At 34.2% G+C, this 18,484-nt stretch overlaps 1 long non-coding RNA gene across 1 annotated transcript in view; it reads left to right on the forward strand.

Moving 5' to 3' along the window:
• The window catches only part of LOC122237602, a 147,331-nt gene that overhangs the window by 48,394 nt on the left and 80,453 nt on the right, over positions 1-18,484 (forward strand). The gene's annotated exons all lie outside the window — the stretch shown is intronic.

An 18,484-nucleotide genomic window follows, 5' to 3' on the forward strand; every position in this document is an offset into this window, starting at 1 on the left:
GCCCTGTTCATTAGCACAGAAGCAGAGGCAGTGCAGAGTGCAGCCAACCTGAAAGTGGGCTTTTTGCTCCACTTTACCCAAAACTCCAAGACCCTGTACATTCATGCAGCTGCCCTTCTGGGACAAACCAGCACCAGCCACAGTGTGGGAAGACACTCCCCCAGAGGATCAGTGTGGTTCCATGCTGCGCCGGGTCCCTAAAATTTGGAGTTTTGAAACCCAGCAATGTGCCTGAGATAAAACACAAGAACAGTGCACCACCCAGTGAGAGACGTCTAGGCCACAAACACAGAGAAGGCAGAGCTCTGAGGGAAGCCTGAGACACATGGACGAGGATTGTTTGTTTTTCTTGTTTGTCCACTCTCACCATGGTTATTTAACATAGAAATTAGAAGTCCTAGCCTCAGCAATCAGACAACAAAAAGAAAAGAAAAGGCATCCAAATCTTCAGGGAAGAAGTCAACTCTCACGATCCCCAAACAACATAATATTCTATGTAGAAAATCCAAATCACTCCAGCAAAAAATTGCTAGAACTGATACACAAATTCAGCAAAGTTGCAGGACACAAAATCAGTGTACAGAAATCTGTTGCAGTTTTGTACACCAACAATGAAGTAGCAGAAAGAGAAATCAAGGAATCAGTCCCATTTACAGTAGCATCAAAAACCATAAGATACCTAGGAGTAAAGTTAACCAAAGAGGTAAAAGATCTGTACTCTAAAAACTATAGAATATTTATGAAAGGAATTGAAGATGACACCAAAAAGTGGAAAAAACATTCCATGCTCACGGATTGGAAGAAAAAGTATTGCTTAAATGTCTATACTACCCAAAGCAATCTACACATTTAATGCAGCCCTATCAAAATACCACCAGCATTTTTTTCCCCCAGAGCTAGAACAAACAATCTTAAAATTTGTATGGAACCAGAAAAGACCTTGAATAGCCAAAGCAATCCTCAAAAAGAAAAGCAAAGTTGGAGGCATCATGATTCTGGACTCCAAGCTATATTAAAAATCTGTAGTCATGGGGCGCCTGGGTGGTTCAGTCGGTTAAGCGGCCGACTTCGGCTCAGGTCATGATCTCGCTGTCCGTGAGTTCGAGCCCCGCGTCGGGCTCTGTGCTGACAGCTCAGAGCCTGGAGCCCGCTTCGGATTCTGTGTCTCCCTTCCTCTGACCCTCCCCTGTTCATGCTGTGTCTCTCCCTGTCTCAAAAATAAATAAACGTTAAAAAATTTTTAAAAATCTGCAGTCATGAAGACTGTATGGTAGTGGCACAAAAACAGATACATAGATCAATGGAATAGAATAGAAAATCAAGAAATGGACTCAAAACTATATGGTCAATGAATCTTCAACAAAGCAGAAAAGAATATGCAGTGGAAAAAAAGACAGTCTCTTCAAGAAATGGTGTAGGGAGAACTGGACAGCAAGATGCAAAAGAATGAAACTAGACACTTTCTTACACCATACACAAAAATAAATTCAAAATGGATGAAAGACCTAAATATGAGACAGGAAACCATCAAAATCCTAGAAGAGAACACAGGCAGCAACCTTTTTGACTGTGGCTGTAGCAAGTTCTTACTAGATACATCTCTGGAGGCAAGGGAATCAAAAGCAAAAATGAACTATTGGGACTTCATCAAGATAAGAAGCTTCTGCACAGGAAGGAAACAATCAACAACATTAGAAGGTGACCTATGAAATGGGAAAAGATTTGCAAATGCCACATCAGATAAAAGGTTAGTATCCAAAATCTATAAAGGAGTTACCAACAAGACACCTGGGTGGCTCAGTCGTTTGAGCATCAGACTCTTGATTTCAGCTCTGGTCTTGATCCCAGGGTCGTGAAATTGAGCCCTGCATCAGGCTCCATGTTCAGCTTTGAGCCTGCATAAGATTCTCTCCCTCTTCTCTCTCTCTCTCCCTCTCTCTCTCCCTCCGCCTCTGCCCCTCTCCCCTGGTAGCATGCTCTCTCTCTCTCTCTAAAATAAACATTTTTTAAAGCTTTAAAATTTTTAAAAATGAACTTGATACCCAAAAAACAAATAATTCAGTTAAGAAATGGCAGAAGTCATAAATAGACATTTTTCCAAAGATGACACACAGACGACCATCTGACACATGAAAATATGCTTAACGTCACTCATCAGGGAAATACAAATCACATCTACAAAAATATATCACCTCATACCTTTCAGAATGGCTAAAATTAACAACACAGGGAACAATAGATGTTGGCGAGAATGTCAGGAAAGGGGAACCCTCTTGCACTGTTGGTGGGAATGCAAGCTGGCACAGCCACTCTGGAAAACGGTATAGAGATTCCTCAAAAACTTAAAAATAAAACTACCTACTACCCATCAACACTACTACTAGGTATTTACCAAAGGATACAAAAATACTGATTCGAAGGGATACGTGCACCCTGATGTTTATAGCAACATTATGAACAATAGCCAAATTATGTAAAGATCCCAAATGCCCATTGACTGATGAATGGATAAAGAAAATGTGGTATAGAGAAGCCTGGATGGCTCAATTCATTGAGCATCTCACTCTTGATTTTTATCTCAGGCCATGATCCCAGGGTAATGGGAACCAGCTTTGTGTCATGCTCTGTGCTGAAAAGGGAGCCTCCTTAAGATTCTATCCCTCTCCCTCTGCCTCTCTTGCATGCTCACACTCTCTCTCTCTTTCCAATAAAAAATGTATATATAGAGAGGTATATATGTATATATGTATATATGCCTGTATATATATATATATATATATATATATACACATGTATATTATGCTAAGCTAAACAGACTTGTCAGAGAAAGACAAATACCATATGATTTCACTTATATGTGGAATTTAAGAAACAAAACAGATAAACATAGAGGAAGGGGAACAAAAAAAAGAGAGGGAGGCAAACCAAAAGTGATTCTTAACTATAGACAACTAACTGGAGGGGAAGTGGTCGGGGGATGGGCCAGATGGGTAATGTGTATTAAGGAGAACACTTGTTGGAATGAGCACTGGGTGTTATATGTAAGTGATGAATCACTAAATTCTACTCCTGAAACCATTACAGTATATGTGAAATAACTAGAATTTAAATAAAAACTTAAAACAAATGAACAACAACAAAAAACCCAAAGAAAACAAATGGAGAATAAAAATAAAGACTTCTTTTCATAAAGACTAAGAAAATACTAAAAAATCCTCCCAATATTAATAAAGGAAAAGTAGATAAGCTAGAAGATATATATTTTAAACAAGAAGCCTCATTGTAGATTTATAATTATTCAAATATTAAAAGGAATATGTGATAAAAAAGGAAATTAAAAACTAATATTGGAGAATATTTAACTTACTCAGACTGACTCAGATGAAGTAGAAAAGCAGAATAATTTTATAATCACTGAGGAAATTTAACTTCTCAAAATCTTTTCACAAAAAAAGTTAACAGGCCAAACAATTTTCAGGACAAGTGTTGCCAGTAGCAGATAATTCAGATTGTATATAATCTATTCTGATGAAAGAAGGGATCTGTTTCATCCAATGCTGTCAGATTAGTACAGTTTTGATATTCAAACTAGAAAAGCACTTTAAAATGCATAAAAATGATAGGCCTATCTCATTTGTGAATTTAGAAGTGAAAATACTAAGGTAACTATTAGCAAATGAGCACAACATCAGGTAAAGCAGATATTATTTCATGATTTATTTAGAGTCATGCAAAGAATGCAAGTTTGGTTTAACATTTCAAAATAAAATGATGTAAGCAGGTATATTTAAAAATTAATAAGAAAAATATAATTATCATAATAGATACTGAAAAAAGGGTAATGAAATCCAATATCCAATCTGGGTAAAATCTCTCAGCAAGCAAGGAATAAAAGTTACTTATATACCAAGTAAAGGCTGTATCACAAAATTTACTACAATTAGTATACTTACTAGTTAGATTTTACTCCATTTTCTGAAGACTAGGGTTGAGATACAGATGCGAACCATTTACACTTTTGTTCATCTTTTTTCAGGAAATCCTAGGCAGTTTACTATAAAAAAATATTTAAATGGGGGATACAAAATTATAATTACTTGCAAATGAAATTCTTGTGTATTTAGCACATGAAAGGAATTTGAAGACTATTTGGCTTAATTACAGAGTATAACATGGTTGATTAACAAACAATCAATACATGTCAACAATTATTTCTTTATTTTCTAACACTTCCCAAGTATGCTTCCGTACTTGTCAACATCAATATTTTTTACAACAGAAATAAAAAATATGAAGTATCTAGGAGTAAATCTAGCAGATGATGTGAGAGGCCTTTAGGAACAAAATTATAAAACTTTATTGAACAATATGAAGGAGAGATACCATTAACTATCATAAAGATAACAATTTTCCCAATTGAATCAAAAGATAAAGGGAATAACTCTAACGTAGTGTATTTAAACAACAGGATAGCATATGGCAATAAAATTAAAAGAACTATAGATGCCTGCGTGTCAAATAGCAAAATATAACTTTGAATAATAAAAGCAAGCTTCAGAATGATACATGTTACAAGTATTTTTGTAAAGTAAGAAAACATGCAAAATTCAAATAAATAAACATACTGCTTGTGACTATAAACCTGTATTAGTGAGCTTACTTTTAGCTGCCCTCAATACCCAACTGAAAATTTCAGAATTCGTTTCTTTCTCACACTAACAGTCTGGAGAGTGTGTTCCTCTTAGATGGATAGTTTTGCTTTGCTTTCCTTTTATTTTGTGACTTCATAGTCCTCTACCGTCACATATTTGTTTTTACCCATTTGGTTGTTGGGGAAAGGGAACATGGAAATACATACGCATTTCTTAAATAGTTCAGAAATGACCCACATCACATCCAACCATATTCCTTTTAAGCAGGGACTTGTCATATTGCCCCATCTACATACAGGGGAGCTGGGAGATACAGTCCTTGAACTGTATCACTTCTTAGAGATAGCTTTACACCAAGCAAAGAAACATACATTTCTTGTGTAAGTGAAACTACTTTGTTATAAAATGCAAGTGAAAAACTAAAAAGAAAAACATAGGGATGAATAATAGAAATGTAAACCTTGTGGTTATTTTGAGACAAGTTTGGAAAAGAGATCATAGTGGGTATAGTGGGTTTTTCAAAGATAGAGATAATATACATTGCATGTTTGGGGTAAGTACATAAATGTCCATTTATTATTATTATTGAAAATGCACATACTTTCTATGAATACTGTATGTTGTTTAAATATAGATTTGTATGTATACATACCTATATATGTGAACAATAAAAGATGAAAGATAGGATAGAAGCAAATACAATGGTAATTATAATAATAAATAGCATTTATTAAGTACTACGGACTGGGAGTTGTTTGAAAGCAGTTTAAATGTTAGCTTTATTGATCATCATAACAAATCTATAATAGCACTGTAATTCCCTCCATATTAAAGATAAAGTGATTCAGAAGAATTACTTGCCAAAGTCATGCAGCTTGAGTGAGCCAAAAATTGCAAAGCTAGTAAGTGGCAAAAGAGATATGCCATTATCTATCAGAAATATGACAACTTTTCTAAAAGCACATTAAAGAGCAGACAGCCCTTATCAGACTAAAGACCCTCTCCCTTATTCTTTAAATCTGTCCTTGTTTTCTGTGTAGTCGTCACTTCTCTGAGGACTTGCCTCATACGCTGTCCTATTCATGATGTATGAAGTCCTGTGTGTCACCTCCCTAGATCACACAGAATCTCTTACCTTGAACCAACCCAAATTCTTTACTTTGAACCCCTTTCTATAGTGCTCTGCAAAATAGTAATAATCCTCATTTAGAAGTAAGGAATAGACACAGAATAGTTAATTGCCATTCAAAAGATAACAAAATTATTACATTTTTTAGCCTGGACAGAAATACAGGTCAGATTTCTAGGGGTTCGGTAGCTATATCCAAATAGTGTGGGTCAATCAAAGCACATAAATATGAGACATTTGCTTAGGCTCAAATATGACCTGCAGTAGTACATTTTACAGGTTGAGGAAACTCGTCTGTGTCTTTGTCTTTTTTCCCTCTATTTAGCCCTTAGGGACTTCAGTGAGTGCCCCCCAAAAAGGAGCTATAATCTGACAAACTCAAGTCTGATTATATCATCACTGGTTGCAGAATTAAGATAATTTTACTTAACTCTTGAAAAGCCAACATTATTTGCAGTGGTTTTGTCTTCTTAGCCAACAAACTGAAATTTGTCAAGTTGTTTGATCAAGGATAAACCTGGGTACCTTCTCCAGTGCCATTGGAACAATGGAAATTTAATCACTTTTGCTGATGGTCATTTTTGGTGGTCTCATTTGTTTTTGTTATTGTTCAAGCCACAGTATTAAAACACAATGTCAACTACTCTTAACTATAATTTCGTAAGATCTTCCAAACAATTTTCTGTTTAATTAGAATAACCTCACTGAATACAAAGCGGTCCATTAAAGCAAATTAGCCTTCAGAAGACATCAACAAAATATTAAATTTATTTCTTAGTGTGCTAATACTATTTTAAACATTAAAATATATGTACTCAATGTTCTTAACCTTCTCTTTCTTGTTTGAAATTTTTTCTTCCAAAACTATTGTCATGATTATGGATTGAGGCAGAGGGAAATCATGAACCGAGATTGAATAGTTTCATTGCTGAAAAGCCTTCATGATTAAAGCAGTCTGGCATCACTAAGCTTATGTTATCAACACAAAAAGCTAATTTTCAAATATAGAAGATATCACTTCAAATATTTCCAGTCATCCATGAATGTCACTCTGATTACTTAACAAAAGAAAGTTAGAGTTTAGAATTTTTACTAATGAATAATGTGTAAAAGATATTTCACTATTGATAACAGCTATTAACATTTCCATAATGAGAGGCAGCTCTGTGTATGTGACTATAGGGGGGAAGCTTTTAGGAAAAATACTTACATATATTGCTGAAGTGAGGAGTATTTCTATAAAACTTTTTTTAAAAGCTCTTTATCTTTTACTTATTTTTTTTTAATTTTTTTTTTTTTTTTTTTTTTTTTTTTTTTTTTTGAGAGAGAGGGAGAGACAGAGCATGAGCAGAGGAAGGACAGAGAAAGAGAGAGAGGGAGACATAGAATTTGAAGCAGGCTCCAGGCTCTGAACTGCCAGCACAGAGCCCAGGTGGGGGCTCGAACTCAGACTGCGAAATCATGACCTGAGCTGAAGTTGGATGCTTAACCGACTGAGCCACCCAGGTGTCCCTCTAAAAGGCTCTTTTGAAGCTCTAAAACATTAACCAAAACTGAAGATCATCTCAAGAAGTAGAAACATTGTTAAAATAACATTTTAGCCTGTTAAAAATTTTTACATTTTTCCTATGATCATAATTGTCCTTTATTAAGATTTTCTCATCTATTTGAAATGCATCCACATTTCACAAGACAACATTGATAAATTCTTCCTCTCGTTTATTAAAATGTTTTTATAAGTCAATTGTAAATAATTTAGCATAAGTATAACATGGGCAAAATCTCTGAAAACACATTTATCACTTAATCTTTTAAATATTTACTTATTTTTAATATCCCCATTGTATATTTCATAAACCCAAACTTTAAGGTCAATGAATGTTTTTGATGAATTTGAGAAATTTAAAATAAGAGGGCCTAAGTTATATGAATACATTTCAAAAAGAGCTGGTAGGAACATTTGTCGGGAAAAAAATCTACTTTCTTTATATGAAATAGCATATTTATTATATTTAAGAGAATATTTTATAACTATTTAAGAAAATATTTTATAAATATTGAGGATAAGTAGTTTTCTGGTATAACTGAATGTCCAAAAACATAGAGAAAAGGAAGTTAAGACCAGGTGATGAATTGTATTAAGCTTACACATATTAAAAAGCCCAAATTCTCATTGCATTCATAAGAGTATAAATTACATTCAACCAATAAAATACTTCCTTAATGAGTTAATAATATAAATTTCATTTAGGTACCATGATATTCCTTAAATATTATTTCTTCTGTATTTACATTCAAATGGTAAGATAAGCCAATATTTCATACTTTCTCTCCTTTCATGATGACATATTTAAAGAAAAAAAAGCAAGTATGAAAATAACGTCTTTCACTCCATACCCCATCAACAAGTTATACTGAATCTGATCATATTCAATATTTCCTTAAGATTTTTTTGAAAGAAAACAATGCAGATAAAATCCCTTCTCCCTGTGTACTCTGCAATCCCACCGTATCCATTTCCAAAGGAAATCACCATTTTGTGTTATTGGTATATAGTCTTTAATACCCATATGTGTACATGTTCATAACCACTGTTTATATTAGTTTGAATTTTATATAAATAACATTGGACTGAACTTAAATATTTTTATTGTTTAAGTTTTTATATAAATTCTAGTCGGTTAACATATTAGTTTCCAGTGTGCAATACAGTGATGCAACACTTCCATAAAACACCTGGTGCTCATCACAAGTCCACAACGAGTTCACCTTTCCTCCTACCACCTCCCCTCTGGTAACCACCAGTTTGTTCTCTAGAGTTAAAAGTCTCTTGGTTTGCCTCCCTCTACTTTTATCCCCCTTTGCTTGTTTGTTTGGTTTCTTAATTTCCACATATGTGTGAAATGATACGGTATTTCTTTTTTCCTGACTGAATTATTTCTTTTAGCATTGTACTATCTAGTTCCATCCTTGTCATTGCAAATGGCAAGTTTTCATTCTTTTTTATGGCTGAGTAATATTCCGTTGTGTATATCCATTCATCAGTTGATGAATATTTGGGCTGTTCCATAGCTTGGCTGTTGTAGATAATGCTGCTATAAACATCAGGGTGCATGTGTCCCTTCGAATTAGTATTTTTATATTATTTAGGTAAATACCTGGTAGGGCAATTGCTGGATTATAGTATAGGGTAGTTCTATTTTGAACTTTTTGAGGAATCTCCATTCTGTCTGTTTCCAGAGTGACTACACCAGTTTGAATTCCCACCAACTGTGTAAGAGAGTTCCTTTTTCACCACATCCTCAACACTTGTTTCTTGCATTTTTTTTTTAATTTCAGCTATTCTAAGAGGTGTGAGGCAATATCTCATTGTAGTTTTGATTTGTTTTCCCTGATAATCAGTAATGTTGAGCATCTTTTCATGTGTCTGGTGGCGATCTGGATATCTTCTTTGGAAAAGTGACTGTTCATGACTTCTGCAGTTTTTAACTGGATTATTTTTTTTGTGTGTGTGTTGAGATTTATTAGTTCTTTATATATTTTGGATACTAATCCTTTATCAGGTATGTCAATTTCAAATATCCCCTCCCATTCCGTAGGTTGCTTTTTAATTTTGTTGATTGTTTCCTTCTATGTGCAGAAGATTTTAGTTTTAATGTAGTCCCAATAGTTTGTTTTTGCTTTTGTTTCCCTTGCCTCAGGAGACACACCTAGAAAGAAGTAGCTATAGTCAATGTCAAAGAGGTTGCTGTCTGTGTTCTCTATTATTTTTATGGTTTTAGATCTTACATTTAGTTCTTTCATCCATTTTGAATTTATTTTTGTGTATGGTGTGAGAAAATGGTCCAATTTCATTCTTTTACATGTTGCTGTCCAGTTTTCCCAGTACCATTTGTTGAAGAGACTTTTCCTCATTGAATATTCTTTCCTGCTTGGTCAGAGATTAATTGGCCATATAGTTGTGGCTTCAATTCTGGGTTTTATATTCTGTTCCATTAATTTATGTACCTATTTTTGTGCCAGTGTCGTACTGCCTTGATGACTACAGACTTTATAATATAACTTGAAATCTGAAATTGTGATGCTTCCAGCTTTGCTTTCCTTTTTCCAGATTGCTTTGGCTGTTCAGGGTCTTTTGTGGTTCCACACAAAATTTAGGATTGTTTGTTATAGCTCTGTGAAAAATGCTGTTGGTATTTTGAATTGTATTTGTACCTATATTTTTTTGCATCTTGCTATTTTTTGAGAGTTACTTGTGTTGGTATTTATAGTTTTAGTTCAACCAGAATTGTTTACTTCATCCTAGTTTTCCCATGGTGTAACAATACCTCAGTGTATTTAATTATTCCTTTATTGATAGGTATTATGGTTTCTACCACTTTGGGTTTTTTTTTAGGTTTTATTTATTTATTTGAGAGAGACAGAGACAGCATGAACAGGGAAGGGGCCGAGAGAGGAGAATCCCAAGTGGGCGCCACACCTTCAGTGCAGAGCCCAGTCAGTGATCTCACGAAACTGTGAGATCATAACCTGAGCCGAAACCAAAAGTTGGATGCTTAACTAACAGAGCCACCCATAGTCCCCTGATTTCTACCGCATTGTAACTAATATTACAGTGAGTATTATCATTGTGCATGCCTTCTCAAGTACAGGTCTGAGTGTTTATCCAGAATTGGAATTTCTGGTTTAAGCCTATGCATATCTTCAGCTTCCCTGAATATTGCCAGTTGCTTTTGCAAAGTGATTTGGACTAACTCATATTCTAACCAGTGTGAGAACTCTTGTGTGTCCATGTATTGGAATGGATCACATTTAAAAAAAAAATATTTCATACAAGAGGGGTTTGATCTTCTTAAATATACATTTTTCTGATCAGTGATGGGGTTAAGCTTCATTTATATACTGTGTCTGTTCAGGTTTATTACTTTAAGGGACTTATTCATATTATCTGTCCTTATTTTATGGCTATATTTGCTTTTCTCATTACATTTTTGTAATTCTTATATTCTGCTCTCTGTTATTCTTTAATCAGTTACATGTGGTATAAACACATTCTTTCAAGTTATGCTTGTTTTTCACCTTTTTATGGTGGTTCTGAATTTTTTAATATATCTCTTCTACCTTTCCTTCTAAATTTCCTTCTGAATACACTTGTTTATAATTCTGAAAGTATTTTTTTTAAATTTACCTCAAAATTAGCATATAGAGCAACAGTGATTTCAGGAGTAGATACCTTAATGCCCCTTACACTTTTAGCCCATCCCCCCCTCCCACAACCCCTCCAGTAACTCTCTGTTTGTTCTCCATATTTAAGAGTCTCTTATGTTTTGTCCCCCTCCCTGTTTTTATATTATTTTTGTTTCCCTTTCCTTGTGTTCATCTGTTCTGTGTTCAAGTCCTCATATGAGTGAAGTCATATGATATTTTTCTTTCTCTAACTGACTAACTTCGCTTAGCATAATACCCTCTAGTTCCATCCACATAGTTGCAAATGACAAGATTTCATTCTTTTTGATTGCTGAGTAATACTTCATTGTATATGTATACCACACCTTCTTTATCCATTCATCCGTTGATGGACATTTGGGCTCCTGAAACTATTTTTTATTTGAATAATTGGCAAAAGTAATAATTGCAAACATTCCATAATGTAAATTTCAAGCATTATAGTCTGACCATGACCTTCCCTCTAATTTCAACCTTAAATTCAAGGATTCACTATCCCCAGTGAGATCCCTCCACCTCTCTTCCTTTATGTACTATCTTTTCTTTTTCACATTCTTTAATTCCCAAGACTCATGTTTGTAATTAGTCTACCCTCACTAATTTTGTTTGTCTCTCTCTCTCTAGCTCTATTTGGCTGGAGAAAAATAAAAAAAAAATCATGCTTAAGATCCTCTCTTTAAATTAATGGCAAAGAACTTCAAGCTGTCTTTCACTCAACCTCCAGTTGGAGTATCCAATTAGTTGCTGATATTGTAGATATCTTCTTGTTATTGATTTATAATTTAACTCAACTGTAGCTAGGTAACCTACTTTGTAAGAATTATATCCTTTTAAAAATATTGATTTTATGGCTCAAAATAGAATCTATCTTGACAAGTGTTTTGAATGCACTTGAGAAGAAGGTGTATCCTGTGATTGTTAAATGGATCATTCTATAAAGTGTCAATTAGGAAGTTTTGGTTGATAATATTTGTCACATATTTTATATCCTTACTGATTTTCTATGTGTTCTATCAATTATTTTGAGAGTAGTGTTGTGGATTATTTTTCCTTTCAGCTTTGTCAGTGTTGTTTCATATATTTAACATTTCTATTACTTGCTAAATGAATGATTAGGATTGTTTTGTTCTCCTGATGAATTGACCATAATTTTATCCTTCTCTTGATCTCTATTATCATTGTTTGTTCTGAAATCTACTTTGTTATTAATAGAGCCAAACTAAATTTTATTTTCATTGGTGTTAGCATTGCAAATCTATTTATACTTTCATATACTTTGACCAATTTTGTGTTTTATAGTAAGTAGATTTCTTGGAGGCAGCATGTATTTGGTGCTTATTTTTAATTTCAATATGATAATCTTTGTATTTTAATTTAATTGGTGCACGATTTACATGCAATGTGATTTTTTATATGTTTGTGTTTAAAACTACTATATTCTCATTCATTATCTCTTTGTCCTATCTATTCTTTGTTTCATTTTCTCTTTATCCTGCTTTCTTTTGAAATAATAATTTTTATGATTCTTTTTTTGTTTTCTTTGTTGATTGATTGCCTATAGCTCTCTTTTGGGGTGTTATTTTAGTAGTTGCTATAATATTTATGGTATACATTTTAACTCTTCACAGTTTACTTTCAAAAGATAGTATGCTGCTTAACATAAAACACAAAATCATTATAAGAATGTACTTTTTATCCCTTCCCAACCTTTACATTATTGTTGCCATACATTTTACTTAAACGATGTTGTAAACCCTACAGTACATTGGAGTGTGTGTGTGTGTGTGTGTGTGTGTGTGTGTGTGTGTGTGTGAACAGTGAATTTAACTTTAATTATTTAAATAATAATCTTTGTATTTACTCATGGATTTTCTGGGGTGTTTATTTATTTTGAGAGAAAAAGAAAGGGAGAGAGATAGAGAGAGAGAGAGGATAAGTGTGGGAAGGGCCGAGAGACAGAGGGACAGAGGATCCAAAGTGGGCTCTGTACCGACAACAGAGAACCCAACGTGGGGCTCCAACTCACAAACCATGGGATCAGACCTGAGCTGAAGTCAGACACTTAACCGGCTGAGCCACTCAGGTGCCCCTGGTTTTTCTATTTTTGATAATCTTTGTTTCTTTGTATAGATCCTGGTTTTCTTGTGGTATTTTCCTTCTTTTTGAAGGACTTCCTTTAATATTTCTTTCAAAGACAGTTAGCTTGTGATGAATTCTTTTAGCTTCTGTACGTCAGAACAAAGTCCTTATTTCACCTTTGTTTTCTAAAAGATATTTTATCTTAGTAAAAGATTATAAGGTGACTTTTACACTTTTTCCTAGCACTTTAAAGATGTTGTACTACTGTCTTCTCCCTTGCACTAGAAAAATTTGGCCATTATATCTTTAATATTTATTGATACCCTCCTCTACCCCCAACAGACACACCTACTCTAGAGAATTCCAGTTACCCACAGACTTGGCTGCTTGAAATCATTCCACACTTCACTGATGCTTTGTTCATTATTCACCCATTCGATCTTTTTTCCCCCCTCTGGTTCACTTTTACTTAGATTTCTTTGCTATACCTTCAAGTTTACTGATCATTGCTTCTGAAGTATCTCATCTAGCATTTATCACCTTAGTGTATTTTTATCTCTGACATTGTATTTTTTCATGATTCAAAATTCAATTTGGGTCCTTTGTTATTTCTTTCATATTTTTGTGTAACATGTTCAATCTTTGCTATAGCGTCTTGATGGACTATGCAATAGAGTAATAATTTTATTTTTAAAGTCCTTCTCTATTCTATTTGTGCCATTTCTAAATCAATCTTGATTGGTTTTTCTCTCCACCTTAGGTTATAATTTTCTATTTCTTTGCCCGATTTGTATTTTTTAATTGGGTGCCACATGCTGTTAATTTTAGGTCATGTGTCCTGGATATTTCTGTATTCTTATAAAGATTCTTGAGCTTTGTTTGCTAATTGACTTAGAAACAATTTCTTTCTTTTGGGGCTTGCTGGTGAACATTCTCAGGTCAGATCAAAGCACTTTTAGTGTAGGGTGTTTTCCCCTGCTACTGATACAAAATCTTCCATGTACTCTCTTCAGTGTCCCATTAATTTGGGCATTTTGAATTCCAGTGGGAGGGAACAGGCACCAGTCCAAGCCTTGTTTGAATGTCAGACACTGTTCCCCCTACTCCCTTTAGGTGGTTCACTGACCAACCTCTCTTAGTTTCCTCACACACTTGTGCTGATCAGTATACGGATGTACACCTGAAGGGGATCCTTTGTAGATTTCTGGAGTTCTTTCTCTGTGTCCTTTTCCTTCTCAGATACTTGGACCTGCACACTGAAGACACTTGAGTTGCCTACATACTCAGTTCAGTGTCACGGACGTCAAGGTCTATATCATGACTTCAGATATCTCTAGGCAGTAAACTAAAGCAGTTAGATGACTCACTCCATTTGTTTATTCCCTATCTCTGAAGGATCTCTATATTTCATTGCCTGAATTCTAATTTCTTGAGAGCCACAATTCTGTTAAATAACAAAAATTGAACTGAGTAAAGCTGTGAGATCCAATTGGTTTAATTAATGACTCATAAATCAGGCAGCATACCATCCAAAAACAGAAAGAACTCCAAAAGGCTACAAAAAGGAAAAACATTCTAAAGGCAGGGTAAGGAATTCATAAACAAAAGAATGATTGTGTCTGGTGAGGTATCTTCCTTTGGGGGACAAAAGGATCTATCAGGGAGATTACCTCCTCTTCTTTTGGGGAAAGAAAGGGCCTAAGTGGCAGGTTTTCTCATTGGTGCTGATGAGAAAACTCCAGACTTACTGGTTATGCTTTACATTCCTGGGAAAGATTGAAACAGCAATTAGGTTACGTATAAAACCTTGGTTTGGTGTCCTGGGCTTAACAGAAAGACTCCATTTGGGGACTATTTTTTTTTAAATACAAATAATAAAATCTGGATTTTTAATTGATAAAATAGGGGTGGAAGATGTAAATCTGATCCTAGTGACTGTGTTGTTGAAAGGTGGAAGCTGGGTGTATGTCCTGAGTGACTGTTTAGCAAGGTAATTACTTCTGTGTAGATACCCATTTTTGTCATTGCTTTCATATACAACTCCATTTACTTCCAGCATGAATTGCTGCTGTAAAACATTGTTGTAAACCTAATTATCATTATGCTAGTTGATATATTTATTTTTTCTAGTATTTATTTAAAAATACTTCTTTATTCCATTTTTGAAAAGTATTTATTTATCTTAGGAGAGCAAGAGAGAGGGAGAGAGGGAATCCCAAGCAGGGGCTTGATCTCAAGAACCTTGAGATCATGACCCAGCTGAAATTAAGATTCAGTTGTTCAACCTACTGAGCCACCCAGGCACCTCTAAAAATATTTCTTTATTCCTTTTGCACATGACAGCCTATGTGTAATTTTTTCACTTCTAATATACCAAGTGCTATATCTACATCAAGCTTTTCTGAGAAAAATACTCAATAGCAATTGAATTATTGAAATAATGGAATTTTAACTCTGAATATCACTTCTTTGCTGTTCCCTTGATTCTCTGTCCTCCCTTCAGCTTCTCAGAAAAATATTAGCTTCTGAATTTATCTGTCTTCCTCTTTCCTGTTTTTTACATTTTTAATCCTTTTCATCTTTGATGCTTAATTCTGTGTGATTTTTCTCAATTTTATATTCTGATTTACTATTTTTTATACTGCCTAGAGTCTGTGCATTTTTAAATTTTAAAGGCTGCATTTTTCATGTGGAAAAAATTTAATTTGTTCACTTTCATATTTCGGTTAGCCTGCTTCATTTGATTGTGTTTTTGTTTCATCATTTCTTATTTTTTATGGTTGTGATTTCTTCATTTATTTCTTTCACAATAAATTTAAAATACTAGAATTGTCTTTGCAATTCATGGGAAAAAACATGTTAGTTCTCTGTTATAATTGCTTATCTTTCATACAATTGGATTTTTTTTCTACTTGCTTTTGCATGTTCATTTTAAGCAGGGCGTATTTACTCTTTCGTTCACTTTGATGTGATTTTACTCTCTCTGTTCTTCTGTTCTCACCCCTTCTTAGATAAGGATTATGGAGTTGTCCTGTTCAAGGACGACTACCTGCCTGGCACATTACACCTTTCTAGCCTCATGTCTTTATAGGCAGAATCTCTTGACAGTTGCTAATTACTGCTTTTGTGTGTGTTATCTTTCCTCCCTAGGCTCAGAGTCTGTAGCCACAGGCGACCTACTGAGAAGTGATGCAAGCACTACCCAGCCTCATACCTTGAGACAAATCTTACATGGACTCCTTCTAGTGCTCTTTAACCTACAATTTTCAAACCAGCACTAGTCTTTCTTGCTTTATGGCACAGTAAACTTAATACTCAGTCTCAAGCACCATGTTATTCATTTCCTTTTTTTTTAATAATCAATAGTAACATTTCTGAATTTGGATACATATATATATATATATATATATAATTAACTAAAATTGATGTATTTGAAGTAGGAGCTATAATCAAAACATACATTTATTATGCAATTATTCTGTAAAATCTTTAACTAGATTATTTATTATAAGCAGCCCAAATCCATACCAATTAATAATTGCATTTACCACACTTTTATTCATTCTAACAGTTTTCTAAAAGCAGAAGAAAATAAAAACCCTGAAAGAAATCAACAACAGAGATGATTTTCTAGCCTCTCCTACCTTCTTCATTTTGTAAACTGGAGGCAAACATTAATAATTTTCTTTCATTGAAATGACATGATTCTTCGAAATCATTTTTTTCAAAGAGAAAACCATAAAGAAGGTCAACTATTTATAATGTGAAACGTAGGAATTAGACTAAAATACCTTAGTATTCATACCCTAGTACGAATTACTTATGAAAGTGCTTCTTCAAACTTTTAGCTTAGAAAGTGTGCGTCCAATTAGCCATGACCTTATAGGCTTTTCTACCTGCACCTCTTGAGGTAAGGGTCAAACAGAAGAGTTAATTGGAAATTTCAAAGTGGAATTTTAGGACAAATGAAAATACTGCTCTCAGAAATCTGATTCGTTAGATACTTTGTAATTTGCCTGAAACTGTAGTCCACCAATAACTTCATGTAAAGTAGCTTTATATTGACTAACAACACAGAGTGCTAAAAGATATATTAGTTTAATTCCTTCATTGAATGTATGGCCTCAATTTTGGTTGGCCTGTTTAATGATGAATTAATAGTAGAAAAATATACGGTGTTAAGAAAGATGGCATAATTGTTATTTAACCTTACCTACATGACAATCTCAACCCCGAGTACAAAGTTAACTATATTCTGACATAGAACTCAGCTATAGGCTACTATTTAAAAAGATAACTTATGGATGCCTTAAGACTATTGTTATCTTGAATAATTTATTACCCCTGACTTCCTCTATCCCATCAAATTTCACTATAAAAATTGTTCTTTTCGAAGAAGGCAGTGACATTAGCTTGCTTCCTACCATTTAGTCACTTCTGTAGTCTCTCCGGAATAATCGCACAACCAAATAAAAAACAAAAATTGTATTAGCTTGTTTAGTATGTGCTTAGGTTAAATTGGAATAGGACCAAAAAAAGATCCTGACTCCATTTAACAATTTCTTTGTTCTTTGGCATACATTCTTATTTTTATTGGAGAGGATACAAAAAAAAAAAAATCCCTGGGAAAATGTTGCCCAGATGTATGGGGAGTTATGCTCAGGCAGTGCTGCCTAAGAAAGAAAACCCCCACATATCAAACTATTAAACACGCACACGCTCACACACACACACACACACATGCACATGCATACATACAAATTTATTTTTAAATTCACACGGATATTTCTGTCACTGTGGATTCAATGATGGTTCAGTGCAACTTGTAGATCTTCAGGGCCATGAAAATGTCCCTCAAATATTTTTCCCTTTCTCCTCAAAACAAAAACTTACTATGTCCAAATGCCATGATCTTTTTTGGCTTATGGTTCTACCTTTGTTGAAGAGAGACTGATTTGGTGCAGAGAGGGATTGAACCGCTAAAGAGCTTGGGAAGATCATCTTTTTCTCTGAATTAATGAAATATATCCTCCTTAACAAAGTATTTTTTCTTGGGATTATCAGAAGTCCTTTTGTTAACCCTGTTTGTTCCAGTGTGTGACCCTGAGGGTATTCAGTAATTATTACTTATTCAGTAATAAGTAATTCAGTAAAAAAAGTATTCTACTCAATTATGGTTGGCATTTGAGGAAATTTTATAAATTAAACAAACATTTTTTTTCCCCCTTAGATGTTATATTACTGAGAGCTATCCCTATTTTTGTGTGCCGTGTTAGTCCATTCACTTTGCCATATTGTCTTGCATTATGTCACAGTTCATTCCTGTGCTCACTTGTTTTAGGTTCTTTTGTGTTTTGTCTTGTGACGAAGACTACTGTAATCTTTCTTGTACATGTCT

This window comes from Panthera tigris, chromosome B1, assembly GCF_018350195.1.
Source record: "Panthera tigris isolate Pti1 chromosome B1, P.tigris_Pti1_mat1.1, whole genome shotgun sequence".
In the NCBI taxonomy this organism is placed as follows: domain Eukaryota; kingdom Metazoa; phylum Chordata; class Mammalia; order Carnivora; family Felidae; genus Panthera; species Panthera tigris.